The 24114-nt window shown below is 38.5% G+C and overlaps 1 protein-coding gene across 2 annotated transcripts in view; it reads right to left on the bottom strand.

Moving 5' to 3' along the window:
* epb41l2 (erythrocyte membrane protein band 4.1 like 2) overlaps nucleotides 1–10455 on the bottom strand; it is a 42790-nt gene extending 32335 nt beyond the window's left edge. For both annotated transcript variants that reach the window (XM_079255452.1, XM_079255453.1), the window contains exon 1: nucleotides 10315–10455. The gene's annotated coding sequence lies outside the window, so the exon portion shown is untranslated. The remainder of the gene's footprint in view (nucleotides 1–10314) is intronic.
* Between the last annotated feature and the right edge of the window lie 13659 nt (nucleotides 10456–24114).

Below are 24114 nucleotides of genomic sequence, written 5' to 3'. Positions count from 1 at the left end.
AGCCTCTCCGCATAAAGACGCTGAGGAGTTGCTTGTGTCAGGAAAACCATTTTTTTTAAAGGAAACGCTGTGAGTCAAGTTTCACACTAATGAGGTCAAACGAGGGTTAGACATCCTGAATTGTACGCTTGAAAGCGGGATCATGGGTTTTGTTGCGGTATTATTAGAGGAGTACATCTTTGCTTACAATATGTGTAAAGCTCATATTGTTCTTTTTAGGTGTCCTAAGAAATTCCATTGCTATTTCACAATTTCAGGAAAACAAACTGTCCAAACTGCTTGGGTACACTCACATATCTACTGGCCTAGCACATCCCAACTTATTTAATCTTTAATCATAAGTTTATATAGTATCTAACTACTTGCCTTTTTTACTCAACCTCCTCCATTAAAGAAAAATTAGGTCACACCAAACTATCACAGGAACAAATATTAGCTTGTTGTGTGAGCCCGATTAGACCTGTTAAAGTTATACGAGAGTAGTTTTACTGTTTTACTCCACTAAACCAAAAATCTGTTCCTCCTCCACCTGTTACATTCGTCTTGGTAAGCTTTTATTTTAGAAATAGATGGCTGAATGAGTGGTTAAATGACCTGATGGACTTATGACCTTACCTACTGTTGTTTGTCTTGCTGTTTCACCTTGTAACTTCTTTTCTTTTTCCCTCTTCCCTTCACTTCTTCCCACTTTCTTACTTACTTTCTATTCCCCTTGTTTCTTCTCACTTGCTTTAAAACTGTTTTTGTCTTTCTATGCTTCACTTTCACATCCCACCTCCTAGCAAATGCCTGTCCTCCAAACTGTCATTGCCATTTTCTCTCCTTCATCCTTTCCTCCCTCACAGCTCTTCTTCCCCCGAGACTATCGCTAAGAGAAACCAGGGCAGAAAATGAGAGAGAACTTGAGAGGGTAGGGGGTGGAGAGAGTGGTGAGAGAGTGAAGGAAAAAAAGAAAAAGAGGAAGATGCACACATTAAAGAGAAAGCTCTCCACTATCACCATCTTACTTTCAATCAATCCACAACCTTTAACTTCAGTCCTTCAGATACGTTTTAGCCGTTAGAGGAAATTATGGTTCTTAAAAGGATCAATTTTACTCCTCCATTCATTATTCCACAATAAACACAATACCAAGCTAATACTGCACATTGTTGGACTTTACAACTACATTTCACATCCTATGATAGAAAAAAAAAGCTACTCTATGAAGCACCATCCATCAGACTTTTCTATTTTATCTTAAAATTCCTGTGGTGGGGACAGCATGTTTTATATAGGCAGATGCCGGCCAGATTCTTCCCCTTCCACACTTGAAGAGTCGCCATATTTACTCCTACAACAGCATACTGCAGTCAAACAAACATATACAAGAGCTCTTCCACTTGCAACTTTATGGCTGTCTGACTGGGTGTTTGGGCTGTCATCCTAGCTTCTTGGTTTGGCCCTGTGGCCAAGAAATAAAAATTTATGACAGCCAGATGCAGGAGGGAAAAAAAAGGATACACACACAGAGAAAAACCACTTGTTACCCCGCTTGGTTTTATTTTTTTTTCTTCACTTTCTTACTTTATAAAGAAGTTAGGACAGCTCTGCCTCCTACAAAAACATATACATACCCATCCACCTTACTCTTATAGGGGAAATGTGGTAAACAAGTGGAGGAACTGGTTTCCATGGTGAAGGCATTCACGGACTACAACAATAAATCCCCATGGAGACAAGAGATTACCACGGCAAAAATACAGATTAGTGGAAGAGTGCATAGATGACAATAGAGATTATTACCGTGTCTAAACCCATTTCAAACCGCATCAGATTTACAGGCACTATTTCCTGCTGGACCTACCAGAACTACAGCAGATCCAGTACACTCCCTCCTCTCCACTTCCCCCGATACAACACACACCCAAAAGAAAACAGGTGCTTGGTTTACACAGGATCTTCATCTATGTGTGTCTCAAAGTATTAACTCTGCAAGCTCAGTCATCATGATGTCACTGATACTTATTTCTGTTCATTCAGTGTAATTTTCAGTCGACCGACACATTGTGTTAGCTCAAACAGACTTATATGCCACTTCCATCTAGCTGCTTCAGTCTTACTGTGTACATACGTTATTCGATACCTCAACCAAGGGAGGGGAAAAAACTAAGTGTAAGCATTGCATTCCTCTAACGTTTTACGGATTCAATAGTAAAAAAAGATGTTAGATCAGCAAATATTAGGACATTGATACCTTAAGGAAAAAATCCATCCACATAGTTATATTCAAAATACTTCCTTTCTGTAGCTCCTAAATAGCAAAAAAAAAAAATCCTTTTATAATATACTGATACATGCATCTTGATAGTCAACATAAAACACAAAGGAAAAAAAAAAAAAAAGGACTTGTGTGTTTGTGTGGCTTTTAATCCGGGCTTTGTTTATTCACTTTAAAAGTGGGGTTTTATCTTTAGTCAAACAACACACACACACACACACACACACACACACACACACACACACACACACACACACACACACACACACACACACACACACACACACACACACCACTCATAAAGATCATATTTCAACCTCTCCACACCCACCAACCATCATCCACTTTCAACCTGAGAATGGTGAAGACTAAACTGAAACAATACAATAGGCAAATGCTTGTTGCACACATTTCCTTGAAGATCCATATTTAAAGTTGGGCTGATCGTAAAAACTTAGTTTTGGCATTCCCAACAGTACAGACCATGACTTATTCTCTGCAAGTCAAATTTACTTCTGCTGTATTACGCTTCATCATTACATTTCACTCAAATAGGATCACCTCAATATAACATCAAAACATTCAAATTCAGTCTGAATCACAACTTTTGGCCTAAAAGAAAAAAGCAAAAGGGCCAAAACCTGCAAACTTCAAAGATTTGAACCAGCAAAAGCACCCCAATTCTGTTTACACAGATGCACAACAGATATGTTATCCCCAAAGCTGCAGTGTTCGCTTTTTGTTTGTTGGACTCCACAGTCCTTTCGCTCATCCAACTGTGTGTTCATAAACAATCGCAGTATTTTAGTGCAGCTACAAAGTTGTTTCAGGCAGCTGGTGGTGTACACGGAGTACAATGGGATCTAACAAACAAAGAGCTGGAAAACTGGCCATTGGCCTCCATACAAATGAATTAAAAATACAATCCTGCACATCGCATGGGGACATCCAAAGTGCTGCACACCGAGGCAACAAGCTTATAGCTTTTCAAAATACAGCCAGCAGCTGACAGTAACAGAGCCCTGGTTTCGAAATAACCACACACATACAGAGTGCAGGATCCTAATCTGTGCTGCTCTCTTGTATGATCTGTCCATCTGGCACGCAATGTCACATTCACACAAAAATATGCCACGCACATACGCAAATACATGTCAGCACAGATTAAACATATGTGAACGCATAATCTCTGAATTACCTATTTAATTTTTTTCATTTTATTTGTTTTATATCTAAAGCAAGCACCAGAGATGGGTCTATGATGTCAAACAAATTGTCACGCATGCAAATGCACAAACACATAAACACTTATGGTGTGAAAATTCGGACCATGTCTGTCCCTTTACACAGCACTCTGACCCTCAAACCGAGGATTACACAAAGGATAATCCCTGTGTATGTTGGTGTGTCTGTCACTTTGCCTGCTTGTCTGTCTGTCCATTCATCCCTCCTTTCCATTTCTGTTTCCATCCACACCTGATTTCAACCTCGGAGACAACTCAGGCAGCCACACAAGTGCCCTCTGGAGCCTCATTTTCTTTCAATTTGAGATTTTAAATCAAAGGTTGCCTCCAAAGCAATTCTTATGTGACCAATACTGTGTTATTACATTTGTTACTTTATCATTATAGTCAACTCATAACTGCTATTGTCTGCAAAGCTTCATTCTTCAGCAACAGCAGCTCCCGGTTTGCTATCTAGCATGATCGTATATTACAATTCAAACTGCATTACAAATACAGAGAACATGCTGATCTTTTATTTATCTGATGTGATGATCAGAAAGGACTTGAGTAGGCCAAACCACAGACCAAAACATTTAAAAATTCAATTTACAGCAACATTAAAAGCAGACAGAAGCAGCAGATTTATGCAGTTGTGTCTATAAGATGGTTTTGGACACTTGTCATTGACAAAAGCGTGTAAAGCTTTAGTAACATTATAGATCTGAATAAAAACTGGTGATGCACAAGCATGAAAAAATTTAATGTATCTAGAGTGTGTCTTTTTCTGTGTGTCTGGGAGGGGGGTGAGAATAATGGGTCAGCTCATAACTACTATTGTTAACTGCTAAACTCCCCTATTCAGCGATTAAAGCAGTCAGGCGCAAGTGCCCTGTCTGTGTGAATGTAGGAGTGAGGGACTGTGTGTGCATGGGAGACAAAGAATGGGCGGGTTACACAAGTGCACATGAGGGGAGTTGCATTTTACTGTGAGACGGAGAGAAAACGATGGAAACTGAGGGGTGGAAAGAAAAAAAAAAAAAAAAAAAGCCAGCATGAGTCGAGCAGGGGTGAAAAAAGGACCAACTAAGACAGTGAAGCTGATGGTGAAGTTGCACAGATCACCCAGTGGCTGTGGGTGTGGTGTTACTATGGCAGCGAACATCCTGTAGAGGGAGGTAATAATGGTGCTTTGGCAAAACAAATGACTTCACGAGCATCAAGATGTGACACCAAAGATCATTTTCCTGCAGCACTGAGGTGAAAGTCGATTCATGGATTATGAATATTAGTTCGGAGGGCATGACAGCTTTGCAGTCGGGCAGTAAACTAACAAAACTGCTCAAATTTTCACTATTTCACATGAAAATAATGAAATAAGCAGGAAATTTGGATGAAGAGAAGCTCAGATCAGAATTTATTCAGTAAATGCACACTGTACAAAAGAGTAGCTGCCTGTCTCAATCCTCAAACCTGGACTCTAAAATTAGCTAGTCCCCTGTTGAACAGTGCAAGATGTCCTCGTTCTTCCAACATGTTGCCATTTCCTCTATTCGACTCAAGGACACTTCGCTGCCAAACTCAGTTCACACACTTTTAGGGGAAAAATATTGCAGAGATCAGCTCTTCCCATGTGAGCAAAAAACATGACCAGACTGATTATTTAAGCGTCTGGTATCAACTAATCCCAGACCAGTGACCTCTGACCATTAACCAGGAAACAGGAAGTAACCATCCCCCTGTTTAACCTACTGAATCTCTCATCCCTCTATCCATGTCTTTCCATTTTTACCTTCAATTTTCAATTTTTGGCCACAGGTCTGAGTTTCCAAGGCTCTTTTTCTGAAGCCAACAACACACAAACAGGAAACAACTGAGAGCAAAACATCATTAAACTCATGTTTTTCTGTGTGTCTGAGTTACATCACTGATCACGAAGCAGTCACATCTAAAACTCAGGCAATGCTTCCCCAACCTATACAAGATCATCAACGGTCAGGAAAGCTCAGTACATTTAAGAAATTAAGCTGATCGTTTCTCTGACCAACGTCTGTAACTAAAACTTCATTTTAAAAGGCTTTTGTCAATTATTCTAACATGGTAAATTTATACATAACAGAACTATCTGACGAAGCTTAAAAACAACATAACCTGCGGGCAGATTTAGGAGAAAGTTGGTGCGGTAGTTACGCAAAAAAATTCCTGATCTCATGCTCATTCTGTACATGCAACATCACACCCGTTACACGTGAAGGAAATCAAAAAATCTGTTTCAGAGAAGACAGAATACAAACATGTTGCAAAAATAAGAAATCGTATTAATGGATCTTTTGCTAACAAACAGAAATAAAGAACATATTCCACAGATAAAAACCACAGTTTATGCTGCAGTTTTTACATCTCATACGTTTCACTGCATGAGGGGTTTATCACTTCCTATCACAGATACTTTTCATCTGGAGAAAAGACTGCAAACACAAGCCTCTATCTGCCGCTTGGACACAGATATTCATTAAGCTGTGATGGTTTACAAACTTCAGAGCATCTCTGCAGCTAAAGTACTGGGAGCTAGTTAGAAAGACTGGACTACCTTCAGTCTTCTTGCTCCAGATACTCCTCTGAAGACGGACCCATCATTCCTTCTTTATTTCACTTTTCTTCCCATCATCTTTTCTTCTCAAACACTTCCACAACTTCTTTTTAATACAATGACCCAATGAACAAATAGTCAATATATGATGAATCAATTAATCAACTTAAAGTGGAAGTTTCTATGAAAGTTAAATCACGCAGTTAAGACATAAAATACAGCTAGTCTTTGCTGATAATCGTGTCAAACTCTCATACAAGCTTTAAAAGTATGATGCATCACAAAACTCGTCATTGCAAAGTTTTATTCTCAATGATGCAACACTATAAAACACTGAAATTTCCAAAGACATCTGTTTCTTTCATGTTGAAAGATCCATCTTTTCTAAAGCTATCATCAGTCTAACCGCAGTAAAAGATTTGCTGCATATATTTGGGGTAACAAAGCTGGATTAAAGAATTTAATCCATCACAACATTTCTCACTTTGACGCTCTTGCTTTTGCTCAGCAAGCTTATTGTAAATGCAATAGAACAAAAGCAATTCAGTAATTAGACATAATCCTTACAGGTCAACTGATTATTGACACGATCAATGGCAACAATACAAATAGATCAATATTCCAATATGAACTCAATTAAGACATTTCTCTGAAGATGACGTATTTTCTGATTACTCTGACTAAAATAAGGTGATGTTTGCCAGATAACGAAGGTTTAACTTTAAGTCTTTTGCTTTACACTCTTATGAAGTCAGGTTGATTGATTGCTCTGTGTCAAGAGATGCGGAAACTCCGTCTCCAGCAGCACAGCTGACGTGGATAAAAATAAAATGGGTTTTAGGGCAAAAGAGAAACCTGAGTATTGCTCCATCTTTTGGAAGATGGACATAACAAATGACCATATTGCAACAGTGCAGAGGGATGTAACATGAGCATGACTCTTTAATCAGACAAATAAACAGGAATCAATGCAACATCCTGTCTGCAACTGCACAAAATAAGATTAAACACTCCCTTATTCATCATAACTACTGATGCCTTTATCATATTAACCTCGAATGCACATAAACATATGACGCTGCATTTCCCCATTTGTCTCAGCTTGCCTAATTTTAGGCTGTTTCGAGAACGTGATACAAAATCCGACATCATTACAGGCAATGATTTTCTGAGAAGCAGACACAAAACTCTGGGCCAAAGCTTCCTCGTGTTGCTCTCTCGGTTGCAGCCTTTAAAAGATGAAGGCTCTGCCCTGTCCTGCCCTGGTCTGTTCAGCCTCTCTCTGTGAGAATGTGACCCTTTGCTGATTAATCGCTTTTTAACTATGTTTGGCTTCATGCCAAAGCCACAGGCCCACGCTCTGTCTCTGTTTCTTACTCCATCATTTCTTTCAGAGTTGGACACATGCTGGGGAAGGCAGTTTGCCCTCTCTGTTCCCCTCTCTTGATGCAAAATGTTACCATTTAACACAAAGGCTTTCTTCTCTTCCCTGTCGGACCTTCTTATTTAGGCAAAAAAATGACTCAACTAATCTCTGCAATTCAAATCTACTGTCACACTGCATTGAATTTAACCTGATTAAGCTCGCTAGTTTGACACAATTAAGAAGAAAAAAGCAACCCCATCACACCCACTCATATTTTGTTCTCTCCATCAAACATCTTAATCCCTCTTTCATTCTCCCCACCACACCCTTTCACCCACCCTGCAGCACTCACTGTCTCTGTAATAAGCTGAACATTGCATTACAGTTTCCATTCATCCATGTCCCTCTGATCTCATGAACACGGAGCCCTGTGGTGCCCGCTGGCCGGGCAAACCTGAAAGCTAGAGGCTAATACTTGCCTGTCATGGCTGACTACACCATGCAGTATGTCTGCCTTAATAATTGTTGTGACTGCCCTGATGTCGCTACAATCATGGAGGAGATGAAGGCACTGAACTGTGCTTTGTGATTATATGTGCAATGGGGTTGCCGACCTGTGGATTTTTGACACTGGCTGGATGACTTTTTTTTTTTTAACCAACTTTTGTAAAAGACTGTATTCATTCAAACTAACGACAGGTTATCTGAGCTGATGTGAGCTGATGTGACGTGTTTTGCTCCCATTGAACCCACAAGGACAGAATGAAACCACACATATGCACACAAACACACACACACACACACACACACACACACACACACACACACACACACACACACACACACACACACACACACACACACACACACACACAAGGATGTTCCCATAGCCTTTCCGAATGGTTAAGCAATATCTTTCACCCTTTCTGTCCTGCTAACTCAGTCTCTTTCTTTTCTTATCCACTTCCTCTCTATGTATGCCTTGCTTCCTTTCCCTTTTCAAACATCTCAATATTTTTCTACTTGCCCATTTTTGTATCCCTGCAAATCCAAACCTGCACAGAATAATAGTAAAATTGCAGCAAAGTTGAAGTCTTCCAAGTTATTTTGTTTAAGCTTAGATGAACCATAGGAAGTACGATAAATACTTACTTCACAGGTGCTTACAGTACTTAGTTTCAACTTTATATCGACCGACACCCAAGTTCTAGAGCAAAAACCCCCAAAAAGTGTGGTCAAAATGATAATTTTATCAGATCTATGGGCCAAAAATATAAACAATGTAAAGTCTGAAGCTGACATCAGCCATATCAGAAGAAAAAGACTTCAGTCAGGCACTCATTCTTGCAAGCCCACAGTCAGTTCCTGCTCTGTTTAATGAGCAGATTCTCCCCTCCAGAACACCCAATTAAGGCTTCTCATTAGTGGGTTTAACAGAGCTGCCACTGTTCGGCACATCCTGAGAGCGACCATGCCACTGGTGATTACAGATAAACTGTACACACAAGTGAGGGGCCTGACAGGAAAAACACACCCCAGAGACAGACATGCTCACTGCTAGCGCTCTCTTTCATGGCCACCAAATTCAAGATTCACTCTGCTTACACCTGCAGGCTGCAGCTTTGTCTGTCCAAAAATAAACCGGTAGGTTGGAAATCACTTTCAATGCCAAGAAGAGAAAAGAAAAAAACAGAGTTAGCAATAAATATGAATGAATGAGCAATCTACAATGGTTGTGATTGGGGGGGGTTGGAATTCCACAGGTTTTACTCAACTCTTGTGATGGCATTCCTGTCCTATTTCTATCCATTGTACCTTCCTTTCAGACAAAACACAATGAATCAGTATGCAGCAATGTAGTGTAAGGAGAACCTAACAACACACTGAAATGCATAATTAGAGTGACTTTAAACAACCAAACCAAGATCAGAGATCCTTAAATTAGTCTGTAGCACACAAGTGCAGGGGGAAAAAAAAGCCACTAATTTCACAGATATTGATCAAATCAGATGCTTGATCAAAATAACATGGATGAACAATCTCAGCTGAGCCCTAACTGAGACTTTATCTGTTAGTAAACACACTTCCATTACACTCAGACACTCCACAAACCACATGCTTATTCTTTAAATCTACCATTACCCCAGCCCCATAAATCATGCATCATTTAAAAAATATATATTTAGTACACAACCATATAGGATTGCATTTCCAAGGCATCTTTTTTAACCTTAAGATGTTAACATTTATAATTAATCGCTTTATGATAAAAACACGTTCTGCTACGATGAGAAACAAAGAAAAACTGCATCAGACGATGAATATGTCCGCTAATGAATAAAAAATATAAAAGTTTAATAAATTAAATCAAACTCAACAGTGCACATATAAACATCTCCTACTTGTTATCTTAGCGGCAGGAAGCAGCTACGCGTGTTGTCCTACAAAAACGGAGCCGGATGTTTGAATAGTCTCTCAATGCAACAAAGCTAGCGTGGTGTTAAAAGATGACTTTCTGAATCAAGCTGGATCTGCGTGATATCAAGGTTTCCACGCGGGCTACGTAAATCACAACCCACGAGAAGGCAGTAAAGGTGATGATCACAGGGATAGCATGGAGGAAGATAGGCGCCATGAAGCGCCTTAAATCGTAGCTTTGAAACATTTCAGAGATAAAGGGTTTCAGTAGGAAACGTGGTGTTTGGCTGGTTGTTTTAAGCAGGACTGGTTATTTGTGAAGGTTGAACATAGCTTCTTTTTTATCCCAACAAAGGCGAGTATTTTATACACAGAGACCATCCAAAAAGCAATTAACCAGCCGCTGTCGCTGATGTCTAAATCACGTGACTGTATGGAGGTGGAAATATAACAATACCTGTAATAATTTCCTTCGATGTATCAGGATGTTTTCCAAACGTGGAATTGTAGTTTGTTCTCTGGTGAAAAAAATAAATAAATACCCCCACTACCTCAGGCTCCAAAATCTCAACCTCAGTCCACACCGAAGATCTGGCCGGAGTTCGAGGCAGATTTGTCTATCATTCTCACAACCCACCCCATACAGTGAAAAACATCTTTTGGCAGTGTGTGATTGGCTGAGATGAAATACTGTATTGAATACTGAGGTTTAATTGGTTGTGCTTGCTGTCCATCTGACTCAGAGGGACGTTTGATGTGGATAGAGCAAGTTCGAGTGTAACAACATAGCGCCCTCCAAAGGCCAACTTAAGAATGTTTTTTTTTTTTTATAAATTTCCCCCCAAAATGCTGTTGACATTAAAAGCTGTTATTCTTTTTCTTTCTTTCATATTGGCAGGTGTGTCCGAAATAAAGTTGAATACTACATACTTTTTGTGGAAAACAGGAAAACAAAAACTTGCAAAGGATAGATAGATAGATAGATAGATAGATAGATAGATAGATAGATAGATAGATAGATAGATAGATAGATAGATAGATAGATTTGTATGTGTACTTCATTCAGTAGTTGTACTTCCTGCTCAATAAGCTCAACGTTTAATGGTTTTAATTATGTAAAAGGAATTTATTCATACCTGTGATTTCTTTATAACGGATTGTGACAATGAAAATAGGTACAGAAATTAACTGACACATTTAAAATCATAAATGTTTTTGAGGACGCACTCCAGACTATGCTGACATATGCCAGACTTTAAATTAATTATTCTTTGTGCAACAACATTTTTATGCAAAAGGTCTATTTGATGCCAGTCATACTGTTATCTTTTGAATTTCTCACAGATGCCATCAATTATGGAAATAAGTGTCAAGTTTAAGGTTTATTCCTCAATTCAGATATCTTCTAGATAATTCATAAATCTGTGTCAACTGGCCGAACAAGCATAAAGCAGAAAGCTTTCCTGAAAAGGGTCACTTACAATGATTGAACTTTAAGTGAAAAACCAGCCTGTTAAAATACCCAAATCTTTCACAAACCTTGGAAAACGGTTGTTCCTTTGAACAAAAATAGGAATGAGGAGTATTTCTAGATTCTTAGATAAGATATACGAGTGACTAATAATATGAACATGTGTTTCACTAGACGTGCCAATGAGACAAATGGGACACAAGTTGTACTATGGCATCTCAAAGTTATTGTAAACTTTATAATAACTTCTAACGTTATTGTTTGAATTTACTCATATGGAACATAAAGGATGAAAATGCCTTTTTGGCAATAAAATCGATTTGGTAATAGTTTTGGGCTTTAAACTAAACTTTTTCCATTGATTTCTTCTTTAACAATCAGTAAGGCTTTTCCTCTCAGCCCCTTTCTGATTCACACGAACACACATGCAAAGGACAGATTTTTCATTGCATAACATAAGGTACTGTTACTGTGTGTGCACGCACACACTTTTGCATATACACACACACAGATTAAAGAAGCTCAAGTAATTGGCTTAGAGTGGACAGCAGCATGCAGATTTGACATCTACAAAAAGAGGAGTAAACAGCCACACAAGGGCAACAGTCACGTAAAGCAGGGTGACGCAAACCTCTAAAAGGAAAACCTGTGTGTGGAAAAAACATTTTTTGCTATTTCTAAAATTCTCTTGTCAAAGCCGGAAAACATAGTAGAGAACATTTTTTTCAGTGAAGAGTGAGGCGGAGTTTGTTTCTGTGGACTCACCATTAGTGAAGGAGTGTGGATCCAAAGTAGGCCAGAGCAGCGTGGACACACAAACATAGATGGCTTAGGACAGACACCACTTTGAAACTCATATTAGCAGCACATCAACATGTTCATAAGCTAAAGATAGGCATCTCAGTTGGATATTAAGATTAAAATCAATGCTGAGTAATTACACGAAATTGCAAATCAGATGTGACTTCAAATTTCCTTTACTGTTCCTGTTACTAGGAGCATGAGAAGGTTTTATCTGCTCATCAGTGAAAATGACAACTGGTTCCTGTCCATACATAACTCCTAAGAATCACGTACATGACAGAAGAGGAGCTCCTCTCTGATGTGGCGGTGGACAGACTTTTATCAGTCTTGCTTGCAGTAAACAGAAACAAACCAACAGTGAGCTTACAACTAAGTAAATGCCAACTGAATAAAAATCATCCCACCCCCCCCCCCACCCCCACCCTGGGTGCTTTTATATTGTCTGGCTTGAAACAAATTGGGTGTTTTTGGAATTGATTCACCCATATGATGATAAAAACTAGTTTATCCATAAGGAAAAAAAGTAAATCAATTAAATGTTTTTATAGTTTCATGCTGTTTCTGATCTACAAAGATTCCCAAAAAGCTATAAAAGTCAGATATGTTTACCTTATTGTTAAAGGTTCCATATTGCAGAGAGGGTTCCCACACTGATTTAAACAGTCTTCAATCAGCAACGCCAAACAACCTGCTGTGATGTGTGATCTCTGAATCGCCTTCTCCTCGACTTCTCTGCTCCTTGCTCTGTCTCTAGACCTCCTCGCCTCCTGTTATGTCCTACAAAAAGCTCTCACTGCACAGCTCACAGTGTGGAGCTGATGGAAACTAAGCGATCTGTGACCTTACTGTAAACCAGCAGACTGTGCTGCTGTCTGTAAGCCAGCCGGCTTCGCTGTGAGAAACTCACAGCCAGGAAGCTCCTGTAAACTAGATGTTCAGTTCGGTTTCTCATGTAGGCATGAGATCAAGCTTGTTCAGATTCCCTGGAGGATTAGCGAGGAGCCCTTCTGAGGGGAATTACCCTGATGCAGCCATCTGGGCAGGAAAACACTGCCCACTAGAAATGTTACAGCCCAGCCAAGATGACTTGATCTGAGGACAAGTCAACTATCATCTTATCATCCTGTAACACTGACCTCAGGGTGAAAAAAACAGCATTAAATCCAGTGCCCTGTTACATAACTAGGTAATATTGGCTAAGGCAGCTGTGAACATTTAAATCTGTCACTCTAACAGTGTATTGGGTTGGTTTATACTGACAGCATGCTTTAAGGCTCTGAAATGAAATACTTCTTGATGTCTTTCATTTAATTATTCATGACAATTACTTAATTAACCATTCAGCTCTAAAATGTTCTTTTTTTTAAATCTCATTTTACTGTCCTTTACTATGAAACTTGATACATTTAACTAGCTCAGTTAGAAGAGTTGGTAAATGAAATGTCAGTGATCGAGGTACAATAAGAATTTTAAGACACAAAACTGAACATTTAAGCAATTGAGTTATTACATAACCTCTGCAAAGCATGATAATAAAGATGTCACATTGCTTTTATACTGCACCAGGTAAGATTTCTTCATATATAGCTTTTATAGCACCAATAGCAAATGTTTAGTAGTCTGGTAGGTACTTTATAAAACCACTGTTGACAAGTATCACGGCTTGTAAACATCTTTATTTAGAGCACCCACAAGTCCCAATTTGGGAATTTTCATCCATTCTTGCTACAAATAATTTATCTTATCTTATCTTATCTTATCTTATCTTATCTTATCTTATCTTATCTTATCTTATCTTATCTTACCTTCAGCCCAAGTCTCTTGAAATATTTCATCGAGTTTTCCATTTTTAAATTGGGTCACTATATTGTCTTGGATGCCATTTTCTTCTTTTCCACCTTCAGAATGCGGGTGATGTGATTCTTGTAAAAGTTTGTTGGTGTTTCATTGACTCATTCTCTTCCCTGCTAATGTGGTTTCAAGACCAGCTCACTTTGCAGGGTTTGTTTTCACAATGCATAAAGCTTGTGTTTAGTCACTTACAAACCTCTAGTACTTGGGATACAATAAGAATTCTAGCCAGATTCCTCTTTCCTAAATAGTATCTGTGTGTGTTTGCAAGTGCACAGAGGAATAAATGCAACTTCACAAAACTAAAAAGAGGTTTTACATTTAATGCGTTTATAAAAACTTTTGCGTGTGCTCAAAATGAATAGAATTACTGCATTTTCAAGGCTTGAATATGTTGCATCCCATTGGCTTTTGTTGGTAAGCGAAGCCATTCAGAATCAGAAACTTTCACAAAAGTAATATTACAAAAGCAGGAACATTGCCATGAACACACTGAAACAACAAACCGTACAAAATGTTATTATCCTAAAATCTTTACTGTGGCATTGCTAGATTTTGGACAGATTGTGGTTCAAAACTGAAAACATGTGAAAAAGCAGCCAAATGTCCAAAGAAAGGCACTCCATGACCTTTAGAAACCTAGAAAACCTTTTTTCTGTTTTGTCAGACTGGGATGGTTGGGCAGTGCAACACCACACAGACTTTGATTTGCCTTTCATGTAATTCAGATCTCTCTTTTAGAAGATTTTCTTGATTTTCAGACTAATGTCTCACCTTAAGTTCCTGTTAACACCATAAATGTTTCAAAACTAAAATAGGGAATTAGGAACCACCTCTCCGGGTCTTCCTAGATATCTTTTACCTCATGAGCATCATTTTCTGTAACCTTCAGACTGCGTTTCAGCGGAAGTTACAGGGAATATTACAGCACAGAATACACTGAAATATTGCCTTTGTTCCTCAATACTTGATGCTGTGGAAGTCACTGTTTGTGGGCAACAATATTGAAGAATGTGGAGTTTCATGGTGTCGACTTGAATTCTATGTAAAGCGTTGTGCCGAAATGATGCCTATAGCACCAATACACAAACTGAACAAAAACAGTCTGAAAATATCTACAGCTCTTGTCCTACTAGCATAAAAACATAGTCACACACTCATGTTGCTGTTTTACCTTCAAGCAGGTGTTAACCGGCTGGAGCAAGAATTTCCACATCTTACCACTTTTCTTAGTCGTTGTATCTTCTTACTGTTAAACAAACACCAGTGCTCCAACGAAATATTCCTCTTCCAGTAAACATCTGTTCGCTTAAGGTAATGTCAACCACTCGTGCCCTCTTCCTTCCTCTTACATGTGTGTGTGTGTGTGTGTGTGTGTGTGTGTAGTAACGCTATACTCCAGCATCAGATGTCAGGATGAAAGGAAGACAGAAAAAGAGAAACTAGCAGATGGGCAGGCAGATAAAAACAAGCCAGCACTCAGCAATACAAATAAAGCCAAGATTTTGTTTATGTGCGTGCTGTTCATTTTTCGGGACCATTAAATCCTTTAAGAGTTCCGGTTTTGGATTTTGTTTGAGGCAAGAACAGGTTACCAGGGAGTTAATGAAATGTAATCCAATGCCATTAAACAAGTGTGTGTGTGTGTGTGACTGTAGGATGCAGCTGTAAGTGTATCTCAGCAGCAGTTTAAACACGAGAACAGTGTTGTGTGTATGCATGTGTGAATGTATCTGTAATTGTCTAAACTTTACACACTTAAGTTGTGAGGTTCTGAGCAGCAAAAAAACTCCTGTTGAATGACAGAGGCAAAGCATGGAGTACTAATATAATACAGAAGTTGTTTGAAAACCAGCTGGATTTCAGAGGGTGGAGTTAAGGCAGTGTACGTCTGTAAGGTAACACAAACACTAAAATAAAAATTAAAAACATTCATAAAAAAAAAAAAAAAAAAAAAAAAATCAGAACACGTTTCATTATATTGTTGATTAAGCAACCAAAACAACATGTTTTTGCTGCTCCTGGAGCCACACCAGTGGAGTGTTTGAAGAGAAGTCAGTTGAGACTTTTCATTCTTCAAAACAAACATTTTTAACTAGATACGATGTGTCGTTCCTTATGTGGATAATAAATTTGCTATATCAAATTGAAAATGTCCAAAAAGTGGCTAGAGGTTTCCACAGCTTGCAAGGTGACCAGCAGCAAGTAACAAAGTTCAACCTCTGGCCAGAGAAACCACAGCTTTAAGGTTTTTTTTTGTTTGGTTTTTTTTTTTTTTTTTTTTTTTTTTGTCTTGTCCAGCATTTAGGCAAGCAGAATGATGGTCTGGATGCTGTGTTCTGCTGAGCAAATTTTCTCTGCCAAGGGAAGCTTTATGATCCCCTTGACTTTCTGAATTTTTATTTTATTTCTATATTTATTTTGTATTATTGTTTGAATTGTAGAGTTTGTACTGCTGGACCAGAGAGGACAGACGAAAGACAGAAAGAGAAAGGAGAAAAAACACCTCGTCAAAGTCAAAGAGATAAAGGGAGAGAAAAGGGAGAGAAAAAAAACTAAAAAATAACCCAAAAACAAAAAGAAAGAAAACAACCTACAGATGTATACATACACACACATACATACACACACATACATATACACACACATACACACGCATGCATACACACACACACACACACATATATATATATATATATATATATATATATACACATACATACATATACACACACACACACCTCTATGCACACACATACACGCACATACATACGTACAAACATATACGCACTTGCCAGTATTAACACATATACATACACATACAAGCTAACTTTAGATCATAGTAACTAAACTATGAATCTAAAAAGTTAAATATAAATGAGAAACAAACAGAAATGAGAAAACTAGCTGCTACTAGTGAATAAAACTGCGTGACGACTCGGTGACTGTGTCACATGCAGAACATGCAGAGTGGAACGTGTTCCAGAAAAGGTGATCATGCCAGTGTGACCCCTCCCACAGGAGAGACAGACCAAGGGCCCACCGCCCCCACACCCCCAGGAGACGCCCCCACCCAGAGACACGTTGCATTCCCTCCTCCTTTACACACCAACACATTCACACCCCCTCACCATCAGCCTGGTATACCCACACATCTACACACAGACACACTTACAGACCCACACATACATCTATACACATACACACCCATTCTAACAGATATGCGACCAAAAGTTTAGTCCACGTCCAAAACCCTACATCCCACTCACCCCCCTGCCCACCACAAAACACCCCTTCCCATTCTACCTACCCTAGAACAAACCACCACAACTCCCCACTTTTCTCACTGAAGTCCTACCCCCTTCATAATCATGACCCTTCACCCCCCTATACACCTACATACACATGCACCCCCCCACTCCCCCCTACACACGGACCACTACCCCCCATACACATGCACCTCAATACTCCTCTATATACACACCCCTATCTCCCATGCATTTAACACCAGATTCCCCACACACAAGCCCTTACCCCATCCCACACACACACACACCACCCACTCCCTCATCCACACCCCCAACCCCCCACACAATCATGTACTATCACACTCCCCAAAACCTCCACCCCCACACCTACATGCCCTAACACACTCCCGCTTACAAACAACCCTACCCCCCACAAACTCATGCTCCACTACACTCCCCATAAACCCCCCACATATAAACCACCACACACCTCCTACACCCCACACACTTATGTACTATCACAGTCCCCTAAACCTCCACCCCAACACCCCTCACATACTCCCGCATACACACACCCCTCACCCCCCTCACCCTTCATATATACACCACCGCACTCCCTCATACGTACCCCACCTACACCCCACACACTCATGTACTTTCGGACTCCCCTAAACCCCCACCCCTACACCCCCACACATACATGCCTCAACACACTCCCACATACACGCACCCCTACCCCCCATACATTCATGTACCACTACACTCCTCCATACACACCCCATATATACACAGGCACCCCCCCATCCTCAACTGTCCAAAAAGTGGCTAGAGGTTTCCACAGCTTGCAAGGTGACCAGCAGCAAGTAACAAAGTTCAACCTCTGGCCAGAGAAACCACAGCTTTAAGTTAAGGAAGACTTGATTGACTTGATTTTTACCTGGTTATGTCCACCGTCATGACAGCAGACTGATGGTCTGCCTGCCCCATAGTGCAGAACAAATGTACTTTGCCAAGAGGAGCTCTGTGAATATGAACCATCTAAAGCTTTGTGGATATGAAACTTTCCTTGATCTTGTGTTTGTTCATTTGTTTATTGTTGAATTTGCAAATTGATGGTGGATCTGAAGGGGCATAGAAAAGGGGAGAGCTACAGGAAAAAAGGAGAAAAAGTGGTGAGAAGGAAAAGGACACTATGTTTATCTTTTAAAAAACACAACAGCCCAAACAACTGCAAAACCAAACTAAAACTGAAAAAGCTTTAAAAAAAAAAAAACTTACTAGGAAGTATCTTAAGTTAAAAAAAAAACAAAAAACAAACATAGCATAACATCACCAGGAACACATTTAGAAAGACAAAATGTAAAAAACCTGATCAACAACAATCACATGTATAGTATTGGAGAAGTGCTATCCTCATTTATGCAGCGATGGATCAAATCCACAGGATAATATTTAGTTTTTTTCAGTCATAATTTCTTGAAAAGAAGAAAAATGAGTAAAATATCACAAACTGTCAACTAAAATCAACTAAAAACAGTCTTTAAGGTTGTGAATCAGACAGATTTGTGAACACAAAGTCAAATCACTCCATACATCATCTTTTCTAAATTTTTCACATTTTCAAAACCACTAAAGACAACACATTTACATGGTGCTGTTGGCTGGATGGCTGCTTGCTCTTCCATTTCTTTCTCTTTGCTGGACTGTTCAACCAACCCTCTGTAACTCTTCAGCTGTTAAAATGCACTGCTGACATTCATTCATTCATCAGACTTGTGTTTGTTTCTGAACAGCCTGTCAGCTGAGCAGTTTGGTTCTACAACAACTTTGTTAATGTGTAATGCAATCACTTGGTTTTTAGCTAAATCAATGATAAAATCTTGTGTGTTAATCTTTGGATTAACTTCTGCCACCCAGATTGATTGGTAAAGCTTCTTAGACAAATACTGGGCAGCTGTTTCAGAGCAGAACAACTAGCTTAGCGTATTTTTGCTGGAGTTGTGACATAACTTGAGCCTGACAAGAACAACAAACGTAATGTATATTACAAAGACATCTTGCTTGTGTGCAGATGTTTAGCATCAAACAACCGCTTTAATTTCTAAGATTATCTATTTAATTGGACTGAGGTGGATCTTGGTGAGTTTGCAGTTAGTTGAGCAAATGGCATTTTTTTCCCTTCAGATTGAGTTTGGTTATTTCCAAAACATTTAATCAAAGTATATTCTAGATATAAACGGACATGCGTTTGTTGACATATTTGACTAAATGATCATGCCCTACCTAACAAGGAAATCTTTCAGGAATGTTTGCTGAAGGTTTCAGTTGATGCAATGCGCAGCAAATGTTTCCTGAGGTAGAGATGAAAATTTTCCTTCATGTTCTGTGATCATTCACTGAAAAGAAAAGTTACCTTGGATATTTCCTTGCCTTGCTGAATTCTATAACAATATATTTGCATCCCTTGTAAGCACAAAAATTCTGGACGAAACATGCATCCAACTACTTGTCAGGTACTTTCAGTCACTTTCTTTTGTCTTTATGTCTCTTAATTTGGAGAGTAGTTTTCTTTTAGGGTCGGAGTGGAGGATGGTGGAGTGGGTGAAACAAACACTGAAAAATTTATGTGAAGCATCTTGTAATTTTACTGCTGCTGTAGCCTAATCTGACCAATTATAATGATGCAAAATGAAATCGTGTTTTCAATACCCTTCTTACAAATTCACAACAATGATCAGATCATTTCCTAAGCTAAAATGAAATATTATATAGCAAGCTGTTTGTGTTTTCTGCTTTGTGCTCAGAATAAATTAAACACACACACACCTGATGACAATCTTCTAAACTGAATCTAGTTTTTTTTTTTATCTGAAACCAGCTGTGACTCAGACCTTATCTCCACTCTGAGCTGATTTGACTACATATTTGTTTTTCAAATACAAAGTAAAAATGAAAGAATATTAAATGTTTTGTCTTTCCACCTGCATCTGTAGATGTTAAGCAGTTGGAATGAGATTCTGATTGGCCAACAAATTACTCCACCTATGGGTGCCATTTCTCTTTAGCATAAGTTGAGTCTACGTTTATGTATTATTTAAAGGGATCAACATGTGAAAAATGCAAATGTGACAGACAAGTTATGATAAAAAATAGGTTAAAAAGGGCGGGGGGGGGGGGGGGGGGGGGGGTTGGTCTGCAGAAACGTCCATAGGTGTTTCCCAAAATCATCATCCATCCACCAGTATAAGCTCAGCTGGCACTAAGCTAAGAGACTTGACACTCCCTAGACACCTTGCCTAAAAATGAAAATATGAACTGGTATGCTAAACTCATCTGGATTCCATTGAGTTTATATACCCCATAAAATAACCAGTTCATTTTACAGTCCTATGATATGAGGTCATACTTTGATAGACATCATTACACACCCCACAAATTCAATTGTCACGCTGCAAATATCGTTGCAAAAACTGTGAGCAATGTCATATTTTGAACACAAGAGGGCGCTGTAGCCTTCCAACTCATGTGTATCTACACAGCAGATACACGGTTCATGGATTGACAGCAAACATGACTGCAGGATTAGAGTTCCTGGAGTATTATCTTTTGGGATTAGAGGATACCTGGAAATGTTTATCTTCCTCTGAGTGATCTTACTTGTATAGTTTGCATCCAGTTTCATTTTAATGCAATAAAGCAAAATGCATCCAATTGTTTTTATTTTAAGATGCGCTTGATTGATTTGGTCACCACTTACTGAGACAAGAAATTTCTTGTGAAAGATTCTAGTATTAGCTGTTTGTTCTTTTTTTTTTTTTCAAGTGCATTCAGTGTAAACAGAAAAATAATCTGTTATTATCAGTGTATTAACATTTTAATTACTGGTTCTTTACCACATGATGTTTTAATGGCTGAAATGCAGTCATGTGTTATTTAATTTGGGGTTATCTTAAATATTTATAGCCTTATTTTATTTGGCTGGGGAAAAAAAGCAACCCTTCTCTTGTTTCTCCAGCCAGAGAACTTAACAGACAAGAGAACAAAGAGGTTTAACATTGTCCTATTTCTGAGTGCCAATCAGAATTAATCTTCCTACCTTTATCTGTATTTATGCAAGAAGACTGCAGAAAGCAATGACAGACTTGTGGTTGCATTGTTAGTTTTGAAGAGATGAAGAGTCTGAATCCTGTTCCTGTAGGTTGGTTGTTGGCTTATCTCTTATCTATAACCCCTGACCTTAGACTGCATTTCCATTCAGAGATTTTTTGTTTCATTTATCCCAGCAAATGCATCATTTCCCTCAAGTGTTTCTTCAGTACTTCATAAGCCTGAAAGAACACCAGTACTGACGTCTACTGTGAAGTAGCTTTGTCTCATGGACAGAGGAGAAGCCTCTGATGCCAAAGACAGATTGTGCAGCTTGAGCTAACATGTTTGCATTATCACAAATATGCTTCACCAAAGCTGCCATTAAGCAATTGAGCGAAAAAAGATTTTGTCTTCCCTTTAATAACAGCAGTCCTAAATGAATGTAAATTATTCGTCCAACAGCAGCAGAAAAAAAATGACGTTTCTTTTTCATTTATTCACATATTTATGTATTTGCTATCATTTTAACAGCATGTTTTAAATTGTGGAATTTATCAAAAGCCCAGTGAATGTTGGAGAGTTCACATGGTAAGAAGTTTCTGGCAGCATGCAACACGCTGACCGACCACTAGAGGGAATCAGCTCCTTCTTGTATCATCAGCCACTTTAGAACCCAGGACAATTTAGAAGGGGCTTTACATTTCACTGTATTTTGATCAAGTTTTATTGATTAAAATGAAATTAATAGGAAATAAGAATATTTTTTTATATAGAATATATATACATTTAAATTATATAACTAATTTCCTGTGTATATATTTTTCTCATTCATTCCATATAATCTCATAAGCCACAAAGGAACAGCAGAGACTTGTAAAGCAGCCATCAGTCATCCAGACTGTAGCCTCACAAACATTAGAAGCCAAATCAAATGTTTCATTATTAGATGCTTAACTTTGTACAGTGGTCACATCTGGTGGTTTTATGACCTTTACATGAAATGTAAACAGATATGATCACCCACACAGGCAGTTGGTGAGATGATGTTGCATATTTGTTGCAGTATGATCAATAATATGCATGATGTTGATGTAGATGTAGAATGTCATATAAAACATGTAGACGTACAAAACATGCTGCATTCACTTGCACATGGGCAACATATGTTTACCCTAATAAAAAGCCCACTCACAATCCCGATGTACCAAAGTTATTTGACTGAATGAGACATTATTCAAATTATGTTATAATATTTTTGTGATGTGTATTTTGATTTAACACAAACAGTTCAGTGCTGTTGCCTTTGATACTTCTCTGTAAAAAAAAAAAAAAAGCAACAACAACATTAAAATAAAAATAAAACATGAAAAAAAAAACATGCAGTGCTGCTAAACTGCTCTCTGTGGATGGAGAGTTCATTTTACTACCTCTGCATTGCCGGCCACATTCAAATTAACACTTCCCAGCACGGCTCTCATTACAGAGACGCAGACACTGAGTAAACAAATATTCAAACATAGACACAATAACACAGACACAATAACAATCTTTCATCCCATCTTGTATTGCTTTTTTTCCTTTAAATGTTTACTCAGTTCAGTTTAAATTAACACCTAATTATTATAGCTACTAATCAGCAGTGTCTCATTTGAGTGTCTGGATTGGTCACATCACAAATGCAGTAGTTAGGAAGCTAAATAAGGAACATTTGAAGTATTGCACAACAACTCAAAACTGACTATTTTAAAGTATAAGACATCAGCATATTTGGACATTTTTAGGAGCATGACACTGTACTGTTAAAAGAAAGCTGGTAATTATTTGCTTATTTTCTTTTAATAAATGTGTAAACATTTGATAATTTGAATACACTGACCTATGACATTACTGGGTTTCTGATCTGGGGTAGCTGATGTGCGGGTGTGGGGGGCTCTTTTAGTTCTGTATCACATGTTAGTTAGTTCTCCCTTGACCACTTGTTCCATCAACAAGTCGGCCTTAAATATACAGTAAGCTGTAACCTACCTGTAGTGTTTTGCAGCTTTTTCTTGTGTTGCAGTTTGCTTTCAATATGGGTATCCCGATGGAGACATCTCATACACTCACAAATAGACAGATACATATCACCATGATGGATCCAAAGTGGACTTTTTGGGAGGGATGGAATTCTCTTAAATCCAGCAAAAACTTTCACAGGCTGTATCTATAAAGTTTGCTCCAAAGAGACAAATAATTTGCTGTTTCATTGCTGCAGAGTAATGCCTACTCATGCCAAGCAGTCTATTTAAATAACAATCATAATATATATATATATATATATATATATATATATATATATATATATATATATATATATATATATATATATATATATATATAATCCACATAAAAAACTATATTGCCATAAATTTAAACTGCAAATTAAGGTATAAATGAGTGCAAAAAAGCTACTCAACAATGGCATTAACACCCCTGCACATGAATATATAATGCATAACAGTATAAGTAGTATAATATGAGCGACATCGCTAAATAACAAGACTTTTTCCATTCTTGACCTTGCAATATTTTACTAGTTTAACTTGTAGCCTAGATCTTATTTATTTACACCAGCAGCCGCCACTTTCCAGCTCAGAAAAATGTATGGAAGAGCCAGCAAGGTGAGGAGTACTACAGCAGCAGTAACAGCAGATATTTCACTTTTGATTATGTCTGTTTCTTCTAATGGAGTTCGAGCGCGCGTGCACGTGCGTAAGGGTTTCCCCGGACAGCACGTGCACACACAATCGTGTTA

The sequence above is a fragment of the Telmatherina bonti genome, assembly GCF_933228915.1.
Source record: "Telmatherina bonti genome assembly, chromosome: 16".
In the NCBI taxonomy this organism is placed as follows: Eukaryota; Metazoa; Chordata; class Actinopteri; order Atheriniformes; family Telmatherinidae; genus Telmatherina; species Telmatherina bonti.
Note: the sequence above shows the minus strand (reverse complement) of the source record. Positions and strands in the feature narration are given on the sequence as shown.